General features: G+C 41.2%; 1 protein-coding gene across 3 annotated transcripts in view; it reads right to left on the minus strand.

The window, feature by feature from the left end:
• MORN1 (MORN repeat containing 1) overlaps window positions 1-19152 on the minus strand; it is a 261533-nt gene that overhangs the window by 32951 nt on the left and 209430 nt on the right. The gene's annotated exons all lie outside the window — the stretch shown is intronic.

Below are 19152 nucleotides of genomic sequence, written 5' to 3' on the forward strand. Positions count from 1 at the left end.
GTCATCTGACCCCCATTTCGCCTGGTGCGATACCGGGGGGGGGGGACTAGTGAAGAGAGTGCTGTGCAGCTCTCTCCATTCTGTTCAATGGGAGTTATGCAAACAGCCAAGCAAGCAAGTGCTGCTCGGCTGTTTACATAACTCTCATTAACAGAATGGAGAGTGCAACTTGCATGTCCACTTTAAACTAGTCCCCGTCTGGAATTGGCACCATGCAAACGCCACACCAGATGAAACAGGAGTTGGGTGACCTCCGTTTTCGACATATATGCGGGTCTCAGAGCTGGAAGCTGCATCTATAAGACATTTATGGCATGTCCAGTGGATATGCCATAAATGTCTAAGATGGGAATAACCATTTAATGCAATTGGACCTTTTGAGATCCGGTTTGTGTAAAAAAAAAAAATGCAAAAATTATTGCTGTATGAAGTGTAGAGAGGCCAAGACTAGTGTTATACATTACAATAGGCACATTCATTAAGGGTTCCATTGATTGGATACAATTTTCCAAATCTTTTCTATAATAACAATTCTGGAACATCTTTTCTTAGAATTCTGCATTGTACTATTCCTCTGTCATTCCTCCTGGAAATTTCTGAATAAGTCGACAACTGCGTGTTACCATTGGCCTTTTCAAAAGGGTGTGACTCTACACAGTCTAATATCGGCCAGCACTAATTGGATATTGCCAGTCCGTGTAGGGACACCCCCCCCCCCCCCAACTGGTAACACCCAGTTGTCAATTGTAATAGGTTGTTTTATGAATGGTAAGGAAAGACACTACAAGTACACAAGAATATAATGAAATAATAGGTTTAAATTATGGAATGATACTGAGCTGCAGTTACAGATGTCACAGATGAGTAGATTTGGGACAATGAAATCGGGAGACCAGTTGTATATCATACACTAATATACACCCATTTCTGTCCATGGCAACTAAATGATTGCTGGCCACCTATTTAGTTCATAGTCCCAGCTGAGGCTAACTAGATACAACATATCCTAGCCTAGGTCTTTATACTAACTTTAGGTGGGGGCTTCTAGTACTGTAGCTAGATAAGTACAAAGAATGGATATAGAGCAAAGCAATGTGCATTAAGGGGGTTTTCCCACAATCCACAGGACAGGGGATACATATGTGATCGATGGAGGTCCGACCGCTGAGACCCCTAGCGATGAGGAGAACAGGGGACTGAAATCCCCCTGAAGTGCTCCATGAGAATTGAGCACTGGTGCGCATACTTGACCAGCGCTCCATTAATTTCTATGGAGCTGCTGGAGACAGTGGTCCCGGGAGGTCCCATTGAACTGAATGGAGTGCTGACTGAGCATGCGCACCAGCACTCCATTCTCTTGGAGCACTTCGGGAAACTTTTGGTCCCCCATTCTCCTCATCGCTAGGGGTCCCAGCAGTCAGACCTCCATCGATCACATATGTATCCCCTGTCCTGTGGATAGGGACACATGTGTTTGTGGGAAAACCCCTTCAATGCACATTGCTTTGCTCTTTATCCATTCATGGTGTGTGTGTGTAGGTATGTATGTATGTATGTATGTATGTGTATGTATGTATGTATGTATGTATGTATGTGTGTAGGTTTGTATGTATGTATGTATGTATGTATGTATGTGTGTAGGTATGTATGTATGTATGTATGTGTGTGTGTAGGTAGGTATGTATGTATGTATGTATGTATGTGTGTAGGTAAGTATGTATGTATGTATGTATGTATATGTTTGTGTGTGTAGGTATGTATGTATCTATGTATGTGTGTAGGTATGTATGTGTGTGTGTGTGTGTGTGTGTGTGTGTGTGTGTGTGTAGGTAGGTATGTATGTATGTGTGTGTGTAGGTAGGTATGTATGTATGTATGTGTGTGTGTAGGTAGGTATGTATGTATGTATGTATGTGTGTAGGTAAGTATGTATGTATGTATGTATATGTTTGTGTGTGTAGGTATGTATGTATCTATGTATGTGTGTAGGTATGTATGTATGTGTGTGTGTGTAGGTAGGTAGGTATGTATGTATGTATGTATGTGTGTGTGTGTGTGTAGGTAGGTATGTATGTATGTGTGTGTGTGTAGGTAGGTAGATATATATGTATGTATGTATGTGTGTAGGTATGTATGTATGAAGGTATGTATGTATGTATGTATGTATACATAAAAGCAATGCAATGAATCTCTCTTCCATAAAACTCATTGCGGTCTAGTAATAGAATGTAACCCCTTGATATAACATCAATAAGGCACTTTATTTTGACAAACAAACACGTCCTATTACATCAACTTATTTATAGATTTCTAGGAGGAATAACAGAGGATGTACATTTCTAACAAAAGATGTTCCAGAATTGTTATTTCATGTGGATTCCAATGATTTACTGAAGCACATGTCTGGAGAGGTGACAGGTCTTGCTTAAAGATTACACAATAAGATCAGTCAAGATATTTGACCTTTTTTATTGGTACATTTAAGATGTTCCCTTAGGACACAAAGTACAATGAAATGTAGACAATAAAGTTAAATGAACTCCCAATTAAAGTCGTCAATGAAAATCGTATGGACTTTTCATAGCAAATTAGATTAACACTACATTTTCCAGAATATGCAATTTCAAGAGGATAATGGCCCTGACCTGATCACAGTTGGACTTGGTTGACTATGCAACAATGTCTGGTATTCAGGCTAAGTACTTGGACATCTTTCAATGGCAAGGAGGTCTGATAGTGTTGACCACATACAAGGGTCAACAGAGGCAATCCATAGTGACCCTCTGGCTACATGGTTTGTCTGATAATTGGATGGTAGATTTTGCTTTAGATTTGAACCCTGTCTCCCCCTCCATAACTTGTTTGCACATTATACAGCCTGACTGGCATAACAAAGGGCAACGACAAATCAGGTTCAGACGCTATGGACCGAGAAAAAGTGACTTCATCTTCAATGACACCAAACTGTCATTAATCATAGTGCTGTCATGTCAATTACATGGCCAAATTTTCCAAAGAATTCCATCACTACAAGTCAATTCTAAATCCCATGGAAAACATCCATCAAAAATTCCACTACATGCAGTCACTATGTACAAAGCATCCCGAGATGTTTATCCAATTAGCATATCACTAGACACCGCTATTTAAAGGCATATTACCATCAAAACAGGAATGTCCTTGTACTTGGCCTTGAATGTGTGTGTTGCATCTCTTCGGAATATATAGTGTATATAGGGAGGGTATGTATGTCCCGAATGGAGGAGCAGATCATGTGGAAAATATATGCAAGAAGCGAGTGATTTCACAGTTCTCTGTACAAAAAAGCCATTTACAACTAAATTAATGCTCTGAAAAAGATGCAAAATGGAGATAAAGGGAGACTGATTCAACAAAATAGAGTTCCTTGGAGACAGATGAAAAAAATAATAATAATTATATATCGCATAAGAAACTCAAGACACAATAACATCAAACAATGAAAATCCTTGAGGCAAACAAGTGTAAAAGGTAAAACATTTCCAAGCACTTCAGCTAGTCCTCAATTGTTCTGTATACCAGGTAGAAGGCCATTATTGTCCGTGAGCCATCACACTTTGCATGTGGAATTTCATGATGAAAAATTAAAGCAAAAAAAACAAAACAAAACACACAAACGTCTCCATTTTAAATGGAAAAAAAAAAAGTCCTGAGATATATCCCAAGAGTAATGTTAAAGATTCAGAAGTCAGAGCTGGGAGGAGAATCTAGATAAATAATTTAGCATTGAGAATAACTAAAAAAACCTGTCAGTCTGCCGCCTTTAAAGGAAATAAAAGGGTTTACAAGAATCCTAAGAGTTTCGACAGAACCCCCAGGGCTTTAGAAAATAAATCTAGAACAAGAAAGGAGTTCAAAAGTATTGTGTTCGAGTAGATTCTAAAGGCGCTGATTAAAATGCCGGAACAATGGAGGCTACATTAGCAGCAAACGATGGCGTTCCATCAGGGCTTCTTTTAAATATGTATCGCTAATTTGCTGGCAATGATATAAAAGAGCATTTAGTTATCTGAGATTTTGCTCTTTCATAGACAAATAATACTTTACACTTGCAGTATACTTTGTATTCTTCCTCCAAAGTACACTTAAAGACAAATTATATATTCATGTACAGGGGCCGTGTGTAGCTCCAGCTAGTATTTATGCTTCACTATGCATATAGGTTTAGGTTATATTATTATAATTTTATGTACCACCCAATAGAAAGAAAAATCTCATCAAAGAGGTAACAGTTACATTTCAATATCAATCTCTGACTTCAGAAAGAACAGGAGACAAATAAAGGGCTTGACTTACAAAGACAACTCTTGTTCATATACCCTATTAGAGTATATGGCTGTTATAGAGGGAGGTCTTCCGCAAGTGACCCCTTCTATGAGCCAGAGTGGAGAAACATTGAGTCGTCCACGTATTACATGTGAAAGGCTTGCATGTAATACTACAATTACCCTATAGTGGGCGCTCGAGGGCAAACGTATAGGCAACAGTAAAATCAGCTAATTGGTAGGAGTGCGAGAAGCCATTGCGGCTTCCATCTGAAAAGGGGTTGTCTTAAGAAGACAACCACGTACGACGAGGTTTCACCACTGGCCGCCGTTCACAGTCGGAGTGGAAGGAGAGCATTTAAGCCCAGGATAGTGCATGATTGCCTGACTATATAATCTGCCCCTAATGCAGAGACATCAAAACACCCAACATCTGTATAACCCTTCTGTTAGATTGCCTAGCATGGGATTAACAAACTATCATCTCCTATACCGAGGCAGCTGCATTCTAAGAGAGTGTTGTCTTCGAGAGACACCCCTATAAACATGTCTGATCAAAGGATCAACTCGGAAAATATTAAATATTTTTTGGACTGTAAAATAAATACTTAATACACAAATGTATATGTCAATCCTTGAAGTTTTATAATATGGACAATACATCGGCTTTTAGGAAGTCTCTGTCTTATTTATGACGTCTTCATTACAAGAGTGTGTTCCTCAAGAATTGCTGTCTGAAGATTGACAATGAACTCAAGACCACAATGGACACACAATTGAGTGTCAGTCCAAAGCTATTTGAAATATCCAGCCTGGAATGTCTACTCAATGGTAGAGTCGTCAGTCATTGAGTATGGACGTCTGAGTATGGGGGGGGGGGGGGAGGGTTATAGACACAGGGCAGTCTTGCATGTAACGCTGCCTTTTCTTTAAATCTGCTTCAGTTTTATTGTTGAGGTTTAGGGGGGAGCATTAACAATCACCTTCAGTGCAGAAAGACCCTAATATACACAAAGGCTTACATTTACTAATTTGGCCTATTTTGCAGCAGAATTTTGTGCCAGTATTTTGGTGTATTTTTGGCGCACATTGGCACATTTTAAGCCATGACCCTTTTTTGTAACACTTTTGAGTTGTAAGTTAGGGGCAAATATAAAAAATGAGTTAAACTGTGCCAAATTGCACCAATTTGCGCCATAATTTGACCCATTATTCATCAGTTTTTAGACCCAGACACAGTGGTACATTTGCCCCAAAGTGTCTGCGAACAATGTCAGTCTGTAAGGCCTTATTTACACGAACGTGTTAAACGTCCGTGGGACGGACGTTGAAACAGCGGGCGTCCCACGGACCTATGTAATTCAATGTGGCCGTTCACACAGTCATTGTTTCAACGAACCGTGTGAAGGGTCCATGCGAAAATAGGACATGTCCGTTCTTTTTGCGCATCACGCATCCCTCCATATACTCTCAACTATGGGGGATGCGTGACATCGCGTCCCGCAGCGATGAGCACGGATGCACCTCGGACGTGAAAAACTGCAGTTTTTCTTGTCCGAGTTGCACAGCGTTCGTGTAAATAAGGCCAAAAGAGAAAGGTTCTCTAATTGATAAATAACAAATCACTATATGTGGTCTTTCTATTATACTCCCTATAAAATGTAGGGCAAGAAAGCTTATCTTGAGGTCCACAGTAGAAGACGGGTATCAGTACATAGTTTCCAAAAAATTATGTGTTTTATGATATGAAGATCCTGTCCGTGCAACCCAACTAAACAGAAAAATTATGTGTAAACAGCTTTAACCCCTTAAGGAACCAGCCATTTTTTGGATTTTCGTTTTCATTCTTCCCTCCCCACCTTCCGAAAGCCATAACTTTTTTACTTTACCGTCAATATAACACTATGAGGGCTTTTTTTGCGGGACGAGTTGTAGTTTTTAACGGTACCATTTGTTGTACCATATAATGTATTGGGGGGTGGAATAGGAAAAAAAATGTGATTCCTCAATCTTTTGAGGGGTTTAGTTTTTATGGCTTTGACCATACGGTATAAATGGCATGTTAACCTTATTCTACCAGTCAATACGATGACAGTGATACCAAATTTATATTGTTTTTTTATGTTTTACTACTTTACAAGGAAGAAACTAATTGTTAAAAATAAAATTTGTGTTTTGTCGCCACATTCTGAGAGCCAGAACCTTTTTATTTTTCCATCGATTGAGCTGTGTGAGGGCTTATTTTTTTGTGGGGCGAGGTATAGGTTCTATAGGTACCATTAGGCTACAGGAGACTTTTTGATCACTTTTTATAAAATTTTTTGTAAGATATGAAGTGACCAAATAACAGCGATTCTGCCGTTTTATATTTATTATTTTTCGGCATTCACCGTGCGCATTAAATATTGCTATAGTGTAATAGTTTGGACTTGTACGGACGCAGTGATACCAAATTTGTAGGTTTTGATTTTTTTACATTACTTCAGAGGAAAAATGGGAAAAGGGTATTTTTTTTAACTTTATTTATTTTTTTACAGTACTGAAAAGTTTATTTAACTTTTTTTTACACATTTCATTAGTCCCCCTAGGGGACTTGAACCAGCGATCGTCAGATCACTGGTACAATACACTGCAATACTAATGTATTGCAGTATATTGTCATTTTTACAGGCTCCTGTTAAGCCGTGCCAGAGGCACGTCTTAACAGGAGATGAAAAAAGGCAGTCCTGGGGGCCTTCATCAGGCCCCTGGGCTGCCATGACAACCATTGGCACTTCCAGATCGCTTTACGAGGGGGCTGATGAGCTGTCATGTTTGTAATGTCTTAGATGTTGCAATCGTGATTGATCGCAGCATCTACAGGGTTAAACAGCCAGGAACCGGACAATCGCTGTTCCTGGCTATTAGTCCCGGGCATCAGCTATAAAACACAGCTGAGACCTGCTGCGTACGGAGCGGGCTCAGCGGCTAAAGCCGCTCCAAACATTACCCCCCGCAATAGTATGTCATGGCGCGGGAAGAGGTTAAAGGGTATGTCCATCTCCTCAACCATTATTTTTCCATTGCTTTAATGCATCTATTGCAGGACCTGAACGACTTGTCATAACTGATGCAACCACAAATTCTGCTCCATATCAGAAAATCCTGAAGGAGAATGTCCACCCGTCAGTTCATGACCTAAAGCTCAAGCGCAGTTTGGTTATGCAGCAGGACAATGATCCGAAGAACACAAGCAAGTCCAACTCTGAACGTCTCAAAAGATACAAATTAGGGTATGGAGCGGCCGAGTCAAAGTCCTGACTTGAATCTTATTGAGATGCTGTGGCAAGACCTTTAATGGGCCATTTATGCTCGAAAAACCCTCCAATGTAGCCGAATTAAAACGATTCTGCAAACAAGAGCTGGACAAAATTGATGTAAAAGACTCATCGCAAGTTATCGCAAATGTTTGATTTCACTTGTTATTGCCAAGGGTGGCACAACCAGCTATTAGTTTTCGGGGGCAATTACTTTTTCACAGGTTTTGAATAAATCTTTACCCTTAATAAATGGAATGATTATTTAAAAGTTGCATTTTGTGTTTCCTCGTGTTGTCTTTATCTTATATTAGAGTTAAGTGGATGATCTGAAACAATTAAATGTGATAAATTAGCAAAGATAGAAGAAGTCGCGTAAAAGGTAAGTAATTTTTCACTGCACTGTATGTATATAAACACATATATATATATATAAAAAAATGTATATCTACACCTGACTTTGTATTTGAACAATACAGAGCAATGAACGTCTGTTGTTCGTGCCCTTGAAGATACAAGTGATATTCTGTGTTTTGCCTTTCAGTGCGGCCAATAACCTGTGTGCTATTCACGCAGAGGAAGCAGCCCCTTGAGATTTTGTCGTTTGGTTTATGATTTGCATCAGTGACGTTTCCTTTGGGGGTTTTAATTGAAGTTATCACCTTAATTGCCATTTTTATGAAGGACACAGCGCATGCTGTGCACTACATATGCACCTGACATTTATCTTCTGTACAGGCATTCAGCTCTGCCTAGAAAAATCTGCATTCAGCATTCCATAAAATATATTTTGCAGTAATGATGCCGTATATGCCTGCAGAAATCAAATAACAAACAATTGCTTGAGGTGGTAGAGTAGATTTTTTCATAGCATGAAGAGTAAATGAGCAAAAATATACAGAATATTATTATTTTCTGCCTATCTTTTTTTTTATGTGCACCATGACTGGGTTACGCATTTTGAGAGGTAATTAAAGTTAAGAGTTAACAATGTGAAGACAAAGACACTAACCAAAGAACACACATCACAGCTACTCATGTAGCTACCACCAGAGGGAGCGTATGTAGGATGAAAATAAAAGTCAATGATAAATCTGTCTTCAGTGAGCTACTTAGCTCCCCCTAGTGGTGATTGCAGGCATCCAAAATTTTATCATTTCACAGAATCTTGCGCTAGAGAACAAATTAGCCAGATAGGTCAACTTTAAAAGTGCAGGTTATAAAGTGAACTGCTAATGTTATTCACACATAGCTATGGAAATGTATCTAGAGGTTCTCAGGACTTATTGAGAAATTGTACTGATCATTGAGTATACCGAGGAACAGTTTGGCTGCAATGTTTAAAGTGCAGGGTTGCCCCGCGTATGACAGTGATTCTAAGGGGGTAGTGTAGAAAGGTGCCAAATATGACCCACCCAAGGGCCCACATAAACTGAAAGTTTGCCACATGCTTGGAGCAAGATTAATTAATCTGGTAGAAAATTGCAGATAATGCATAAACCTAGGTATCTCCAGTCTTCACATATGCCCTAGGACCAATGACTGCAGATTATTGCTCTAACTTGTGCCAATTTTTAATACAAACAGACCGTCTTGTGACCGAATGACCTATACTTGAGAATTATGAAATGTGAAACTGTGACCAGAATGACGACATCACTGAATTATTTTAAGTCCGGAATCGCTTACTTATATAATCCACATTACAAAAGAGATCCAGGAAGCCGAGCACTCATCTGGTATTTTGTTGTAGCATTAGTTCTGTCAGCTAAATATCTGATGTAACCAGAAAAGATTCACTGAAATTGATTGACACTAAGAAAACCATGATGCCACAAAGAAACTTGGGAAAAATCGATACATATTTTGTCTTGGCAAATTGAGGATGTTTATGAAAAACAGATTTAATAATATCAACTTTTTTACCATAACCGAGATTAGATGAGCAGTTATGTGAGTGACAGGTTAATCCCCAGTGTCAACTGCACCTACAACTTCAATTCCTGTCCTTGTTGTAATAGAATACTTTATTTTTCTTACTTTTTCTGGGTGTAACTTGAAGGGAACCTGTCACATTAAAAATGCAGACAAATCTGCGCGCAGCATGTTATAGAGCATGGATAGCTGAGCAGATTGAGATATATATATATATATTTGTAGCAAAAGTTTCAGTATAACCTGTATTGTAATTTATTCACTTAAACGTCTGCGCATTCTGCGCTAAGGAGTCCAGTGGGCGGTCCTAATCACTGATTGACAGCTATCTCCGTATTCATTCTCATACAGCTAATCACTGTGTAGGACCGCCCACTGGACTCCTAGCCCAGAATAAGCAGAGGTGTAAATTAAAAAATTGAGAGATATACTGAATCTTTTGCTACAAAAAGCTTGTGATTCCCGACCATGAAGAAGAGAACAGCATTGCTCACTGAGCCAGTGGCGTAGCTATAGGGGTTGCAGCGGTCGCATTTGCGACCAGGCCCCTAAGCCTGGGGGGCCCACGGGGCCCCCGTTGCCATACAGCAACAGACCATACATTTTCTGTGCCATGGAGCCGACACTTCCTGGTTACACTTAGTGTATCATGTGACCGTGACGTCACGTGAGGGGCGTTCCAGCCAGCGTGGAAGAGGACTACAGGTGAGCTGCAGAGTCTGTACTGTACTGTAATGTATTGTGTTGTAATGTATTGTATTGTAATGTAATGTATTATGTTGTGTTGTATTGGGTTGTCTTATAATGTATTGTGTTGTATTGTATTGTCTCGCGGTGGAGAGGGGGGGAATTAAATTATAGTCCCCATTCCTCTCTCCACCGCAAACTGCACAATATAACACAATACATAACAAACTGTGGGTCGTGTCCCCCTGGGGGGTCGTGTGAAGACCTCCGGGGGGTCGTGAGTCACTCACCGAGGTCCCGGTTCTATTCAATGCCGGAGCAAGGAGCTGACGGCTGACCCCTTGCTCCAGCATTCACTTTGCGCTGAGCGGCTTGATGCAGGCTGGCGGGATGTAGCAACATCTTTGTGCCTGTCTGCGCCGAGTCACTCATAGCACACACTGGAGGATGCGAAGGATCCTCCACCCGGCGAGGGAATGGGGATTGGTAAGTAATTATGTTATTTTTCTATTATTCACATATAGGGGCATTATACTGTATGGGGGGCTGATATGGTAGGGGGGCATTATACTGAATGGGTGGCTGATATGGTGGGGGGCATTATATTGAATGGGGGGATAATATGGCAGGGCGTATTATACTGTATGGGGGGCTCAAATGGCGGGGGTTATATACTGTATGGTGGGCTGATATGGCATGGGGGCTGATGAGGTGGGGGGCATTATACTGTATGGGGAGCGGATATGGAGGGGCATTATACTGTATGAAGAGCTGATATGGGGGCATTATACTGTATGGGGAGCTGATATGGGGGCATTATACTGTATGGGGACTGATATGGGGGTATTATACTGTATGGGGAGCTCATATGGGGGGCATTATACTGTATGGGAAGCGGATATGGGGGGCATTATATTGTATGGGGAGCGGATATGGGGGGCATTATACTGTATGGGGAGCGAATATGGGGGCATTATACTGTATGGGGAGCTGATATGGGGGCATTATACTGTATGGGGCTAATATGGGGGGCACTACTGTTTGGGGGCAGCTATGTGGGGCATTATACTGTGGGGGCTGATATGGGGAGCATTATACAGAATGGGGCAGTTATGGGGGGCATTATACTGTATGGGGCAGTTATGGGGGCATTATACTGTGTGGGGGCAGCTATGGGAGCATTATACTGTGTGGGGGCAGCTATGGGAGCATTATACTGTGTGGGGGCCTTATACTATGGGGACTGTTGGGCACGGTGGATAGGGCATAGGTGCACGCAGGGGTCTGGTGATCGTGGTGTTGGGGAGGGGTAGGGGGGCCCAAGCTGAATTCTTGCACCCGGGCCCATGAGCCTTTAGCTACGCCCCTGCACTGAGCTACGCTGTTTCCGTAATTCCAATAGTAGTGAATGGCAGTTATGGAAACCGTGTAGCATGCAAGCTACGCTTCTTCCGCAACTACCGTTCAGTTCTATGGCACTTACGGAAACAGCCTTAGTTCAGCGAGCAACGCTGTTCTCTTCTTCATGGTTGGGAATCACATGAGTCAGCCGGAGCACAAAGCGGTAGAACAGGGTTTAGGGGGCCCTGTTTTAGAGATAGGTGCGGGTACCAGAGGTGGGACCTGCATCTCTCTGACATTTATGGCATATCCTGTGGATATGTCATAAATGTTTCTGATAGTAAAACCCCTTTAATAGAGCAGAGATCAGCCAAGAAACAAGCAATACGTATTCGGCAGTTTATCGGATCTTTTATACAGCCCAAAAAATGATCGCTTCTAGGCAGCATATCTCCCCATGTAAACAGGACATGTGCTCCCGATAAGATACAAACTTACCGATCATTCATCCCCATACGTTCCAATTATTACTCCATTTAAAAGGAGCAAACGAATGCCAATTGACATTGTGTCTTGTCGATCTGCGCTAGTTTACCAGGTGAAAATCTGCCCGTGTAAAACCCCCTTTAACGTGATTATAAATTGTGCAAGTCTAGTATCAGGTCATAACACAAGTCATGTACGGTGAGAGATATGACAATCCAAAGTGCTTACTACCGCCCAAGAAAATAATTCAAAATGTTGAACAATGTCAATCACTAGCAAAAACTTGATTTACAATTTTCTCATACAGAAGGGAAATTATGAAAAATAACGGCAAGGTATCTCTACAAGTATAGATGTCATGGAGACCTCACACCGTGTATGGACAGCTTTATAGATTTGATTGCTTTCCCAACCCTACGGTATCCCCTATATCTCTACTCGTGACTTTCTCCATCGGATGCCATATTACGGAGCTATATTTGCCCGGTGTAGGAAAGTAATAACTACAATTTTCTGTTGTGGTTGTACTTTCCATTCAAGGACTAGTGTCTAGTATAAGGAATTGTATAAATGCAAATTATACCATGATTTATTGATTCCACAGTAGAAAGTATAAATAAAAAAATTAAAAAGCACTTAAGCAATACCTCACATGAAAGCAATGTGCCAACTGATTTATTTGTCTTGCAGGCTTAATTAAAAACTGAGACAACAAGCAAGTTAGATGCAAGTTTGGCAATCGAGTAGTAAAATGATACAAAATTTACATTTACATAGGGTATATAGCTGATGTTTGCAGGAAATAAATGAGCTTTGGCAGGGCCAGATCAAGGTCTGTGGAAGCTCCTGGACAACACATGTGCACTCCCCTTTAATTATTATTTTGTAAGAAGAGAAATTAAAAGTAACATAATGCTACTAAAATAATAAAACCATACTATGCCCGAATAATACCATGATATCATGCCAGAAAACATCATCATACAGTGCTCAAATAATATTGCCATATAATGTCTACTATATAATACTGCAATAAAGTGAACGATATATGGATAGATAAATACATAGATATAGATAGATATTGTAGATAGACAGACAGACAGACAGACAGATAGATAGATAGATAGATAGATAGATAGATAGATAGATAGATAGATAGATAGATAGATAGATAGATAGATAGATAGATGCACATTTGGTAATACATATGTGCACAATTATTTTCTGTTATTGTTTCAGGGTTTGGTAATACAGTACATACATTTTCCTCTTAAGAAGCAGGGGAGAAATAAAGGACCTTGCTTCCTGCTTTATTTTTAAACCATTTTTATTGTTTAATAATTTAACCAACTTTCAAATTCATGATGTGTCCTAAATGAATCACAGGAATATTAAAAATGTGTAGATGCAGAACATTAAAGAGCAGTAAATTTATAAGAGCCGTTAAATGGAGGCAACAATAAATAACGGGCTTTATATTGGAAAGCAAGGAAATGTTGTAACATCCTGCTTCCATCAAGGTTTTAATATATTATATGAGCCCGTTCATAATATTCTGGCGAACCGAGCGAGCTCAATATTTCCTGATATCAGAATGTAATTACTGTAATTTTACATCCCCAACCTTGAATAAAAATTTGTAATAATTCCGGCATCATACATTAAAAAATAGTCAACAGCCTTTTCTTAATCTGATTTTTGGTTCCCCCAGCTCAGCACTGTTCTAGTCTTTGGTCTGCAGGAAGACGTGTTTATCTAGGGATACAGATGGCACCAGCAAATACAAGCTTTTCGGTTGTTTTCTTATATCAAGCTTTATAAAATTATTCTTTGGCCATTTTATTAGTTACATCTGTTTCAAATAAAGCTGGATGACAGCCAACAAGGACTATTACAACCAGGACCAGTTAAAGAGAAAATGGGGCCCTGGGCAAAAAAATAAATAAAATAAAAAAAATTTGAACAATGTTTAATCACCCACACACTAAATGTTTAATTAAAAAAAAAAAAACATGTTTTTCTGGCAACACATTCCCTTTAATGACATTGGATGTGTGTTTGGGGTTGTTGTCCTGCTGCAGAATAAATTTGGAGCCAATCAGACACCTCCCTGATGGTATTGCATGATGGATAATATCTGCCTGTGTTTCTCGGCATTGAGGACACCATTATTCCTGACCAAATCCCCAACTCCATTTGCTCAAATGCAGCCCCACACCTGCAAGGAACCTCCACTATGCTTCACAGTTGCCTGCAGACACTCAACTGCCTTCTGTTACAGCCATATATTTCACATTTTGACTCATCAGTCCAGAGCACCTGCTGCCATTTTTCTGCACCCCAGTTCCTATGTTTCTCTGTATAGTTGAGTCATTTGGCCTTGGTTCCACGTTGAAGGTGTCACGTTGGATACGTGGACCCAGTGGGCCGTACCGCCTTAATGGTATGACAGCTGGCCAACAGGACACAGGCTATAGTTCGTATAGTGTACCTGTGGTAGCTCAGACAGTAGCAAGACAGGCTCGGCTGTGACTAGGCAGCAGGCAGGCGCCAGGCGTGGGGTAGCAGGACAGGCGTGGCATACAGCACAGCACGACTTCAGCTCAACACGGTACTTGACCAGAATAGCACGGGATACCGGTCACAAGTAGCAGGAACGGGAAACACTGGGAGCTGGAAAACACTTAGGAGACCATTTGCTTATACAGACTAGGGTAACGACAACAAGGCTCAGGCAAGGCAGGAAGTGGCTGGGCCCCTCTTATAGTCCAGGGCTCATGGGCTTATTTTGTACTAATTTCAGGTGTGCGCACTGGCCCTTTAAGAGCGTGCACAAGCATACAGGACCCAGCCGGGAGAAGCGGAAGTGAGCGCTGGCGTCTCCTGAGGAGGAGATGGGGACCAGCGCTCACAGTTCCATGGCTGTGGGCGTCAGGAGGTAAGTGAGCCTGACGGCCCGCGGCCATGGGCCTGACAGAAGGTATGGCTTTTTGGCTGCAATTCTTCCATGAAGACTACTTCTGTCCAGACTTCTCCAAACAGTAGATGGGTGTACCTGGGTCCTTCTGGTTTCTGCCAGTTCTGAGCGGATGGCACTGCTGGACATCTTCTGATTTTGAAAGGAAGTAAGCGTGATGTGCCTTTGATCTGCTGCACTAAGTTTCCTTGGCTGACCACAGCGTCTATAGTACTCAACATTGCCTGTTTCTTTGTGCTTCTTCTAAATTACTTGAACTGTACATCTTGAAACCCCAGTCTACTTTGAAATCTTTGCCTCGGAGAGACCATGGGATGCAGTGTAACTACCTTGTGTCTTGTTGCTTTGCTCAGTTTTGCCATGATGGACCTGTGACATGAAACGGTCTTCCACAACCTCACTTTTTAGCAGAGTTTGGCTGTTCCATTTTAAGTCTCCTAGACAGCTATTTCTGTTGCAGTTAATGACTGTGTTTCAACCTACATATGAAAATGATGATCATTATCACCTGTTTGGTATACTTGGTTAATCATACACCTGACTATAATCCTACAAAATCCACGACTTTGTGCATGTGTACCTAGAAGGATTGATGCTGTTGTGAAGGCAAAGGGTGGTCACATCATATGTTGATTTGATTTAGATTTCTCTTCTATTCATTCACTTTGTACACAGTTGAGTCACATTATTATGACCACCAGCTAATATCCAAATTAACCACCATTTGCAACATGGACAGCAGCTAGACGGGCTGAGAGTGACTCAATAAGGTGCTGGTAGGTTGTCTCAGGTATCTGGAGCCATGCTGACTGCAGTGCATCCCACATTTGCTGGAGGCTGCATGGAGGAGGATCCATAGAGCAAACAAGACGATCGAGGTGGTCCCACAGATGCTCAATTGGTTCAAGTGTGGCAAATTCGGGACCAGGGAAATGCCTGGAAGTCTTGGTCGTGCTCTTCCAACCACTGTTGGACATTTCTAGCTGCGTGACATGTCGCATTGTCTTGATGTGAGATTCCAACTGCCCCAAGGAACACAAACAGCATGTATGGGGGGACGTGATCTGCAACAATGGATTTATACCCAAATCAGTTCAGAGTGCCTTCCACATGAATGAGGGGGCCCAGGGAATGCCATAAAAAATTCCCCAGCACATAACGCTGCCACCACCAGCTTGTGTTCTTCCAGCAATGGTTGCAGGGTGTTTGCTCTCTCATGTTTATCACCTGACACGCCAACGTCCATCCGTTCGATGAAGCAGAAACATAACTCATCGGTCATCGCAGAAGGCAATCCTTTGCTAATCATCGGTGGTGCAATTCCGATACTGCCGTGCAAATTGAAGCCTTTTTTTCCGATGCACCTATGTTAGCATAGGAGCAGTGACCATCTGTCTGCTTCTGAGCCCCATACGCAGTAGGGTTTGCTGAACTGTTATTTTAGACACATGTCTTAGTAGCCCCCTGGTTGATTTTCACAGTGAGCTGCTCCACTGTAGCGTGTCGTTCGGCCCTCGCGCACCTTCGTAGCAGACGTTCACCTCTCACATGAATGGCCCGTGGTGCTCTGCAGTTTCCACGTCGGTTATTCCCAATGGTGCCATTTGTCCACTCACGATACACTTTCACCATAGCACGCAAACAGTTCACAAATTTGCGCTCTTTGAGAAATACTGCCACCCTTGGTCTGAAATCCAATAATCATCCCTTTTTATAACTCTGATAAATCGGCCCTTTTACCCATGGCAACAATGATGATATGTGTTCAGACAGCCTATAACACACCTTATATACCCACCAAGCCAGCCCACGACACATCACTTCCTTCATGGGCTATGCGCTGCCGACGTCGAAAGTAGGAGGTGGTGAACTTTTGCACAGTACTGTATACACACACACAACACATATATGTGCTATTTACTGGAATACAGTAATTTACTGCTATACAATACCAAATAATAGTATCGTTATACTACCTTATAGTACCCACATAACAATGATAGTGCCATTAAATGCCTAAATGAAATTTCTACGTAGTGTCCAAATAATACTGCCATATAATGTCCAAATAGTGAAGGGGAACTAATGGTCTAGTGCAGTGAAGGGGTTAATAGTAAGACTCTAGGGGCTCAGGAAAGTTAAGGTTTACATGTTCCACTCTCGGATTGCTCCTGGGAGTATTCTCATGTAACAGGTTTAGATAGTCGAAATCGTGATCGCAAATCTATTGATATGCCAAAAATTTCAATTGTAAGATCGTAAACAAATAATAATAATAATAGAATAGCTTGATAGTCTTTACTAGGAATCAGGGTTGCTACACATTAAATACAGCCTATATTTCAATTTCCCCACACCTACTGACCACGATGTAGTTTGGGTCGCAGAATCAAATAATCACTCCAGGTTAGTACTCATTGTCCTTCACAATTGGTCGGTATAGTGGAACCGTAATAGGGCTTCTATTCAAGTTAATGGGATAACTACTGTATCTACTTATGCCTCGATTTCATATGAATTAATCAAAAAAATAAGTGGCATTCTCCACTGCATGCCGTATGTGCGGAGGTATTCTCTCCTAGAAGCATTGCTTCTGGGGGAAAATATCTCCGTGGATACGACACCTGACTGACTCTACACGGCTGCACGCTGACATCGTAGACCACTGTACTTGGGAGCTGTACGTCCGCCATGGCCTGCCATACAGCCTCTATGCACACAGCTCCTAACCCTGATTTGTAGACTAATTCTAACTTGTTTGCTTACCCTTGTGGATTACTTCCTGACCTGGTGGATAACAACTTGTGCATCCCTGTGAATCGCCACTAGAATAACCCTGCGGATTACAGATTGTCTAGACCATGGATTACAATTAGCCTGATCTAGTAGATTACAATTTAATTACGATGATTGAGCTCATTCCCTGCAGTAAAACGTGTGTAATACAACTCAGACAACCTTTTGGTCTAGTTACCCCTGTGTTAGATTACATGTGAATGTGGCCGGACCTAATCCTAATGTCTAGGGTCAGGGAAGTCATAACGGTGCATAGTGGTCGTCACTCTTAAAACTGATTGTAATTGCTCAAGAAATTATTTTACTAGTTTATTTTACTAGTGTTTTATTTTTTTGTGTTCTTCTGCATAGTTGTTGTTGTTCTTAGTCCTGCTGGAGATATTGTAGAAGAGAGATCCCAGTTTCCCACCTTAGCTCTCTTACATCATTTCCATCATTGTCAAGTATGCGAAAGAAAGACAAATCGTCCTTATGAATTAGTAAGCAGTGCTTTTGCCAGGTCCACTTTCCGTACATTTCAATTTATCTAGTTTTCTTCTAAAGCCGATTTCTCATTCATCACACGGTGCACTTATGGACTCCCCTGCCATTATTAACATTACTTTCCTATACATGAGCGGAAAAATGTTGATACAAATACAGCAAAACTGGTGTTTAACAACATAAAAGTATGTTACATTCATCCATCCATCTTCTGTTATCCTGCTTAATGGGGAAGGCTCAACTGCTATTTTTTCTTAAGGGGTTAACCCTTCTGCAACACTTGGAGGCAGCAGTTGTATTATAGACTCAAAGAAGCACATGGCAGGCAATCAGTTAATCTCCAGCTTTGCTAAGACAGTCCTTGTGCCCTAGAAACTCCTCCATATGCTGCGCTCCATTTTATTACTTCTGCATTGCGTCAGAAGGGAAATATTCACACTGAACCACAGGGATTAAAGACTGAAGCTCCGGAGAAGTCAGCTCACATCCGTCGCATCCAGCTGTTTTCTATTCTAACCCTTCGCACCTGCTTTTATTTATTATATCTTCGGCAGACAAGGCATGGCTTATTCTTCTAATGTAAATCGTTAGGTTAAGTGGCCAGAGCATGTTGTCTTGTTGGTCAATGTTAACAAGTAAAAGTGTCCGACTATTAGAAAAAAAAATGTCCCATAGATTTATCCATCAGACAAAACCTCTCAGTTGACATAACAGTATAACTTTGATCAAAAACAGTGGTGGACACAGACAGCAAAGGGCCCTCATGCAAGAACATTATATGGGCCCCTTGCTCTTGAGTAGCTGATCATGGGGGACCCCTCTTATGTCTCTAACAATCTCCCAGTAA

The sequence above is a fragment of the Rhinoderma darwinii genome, chromosome 10, assembly GCF_050947455.1.
Source record: "Rhinoderma darwinii isolate aRhiDar2 chromosome 10, aRhiDar2.hap1, whole genome shotgun sequence".
NCBI classification, from domain to species: Eukaryota; Metazoa; Chordata; class Amphibia; order Anura; family Rhinodermatidae; genus Rhinoderma; species Rhinoderma darwinii.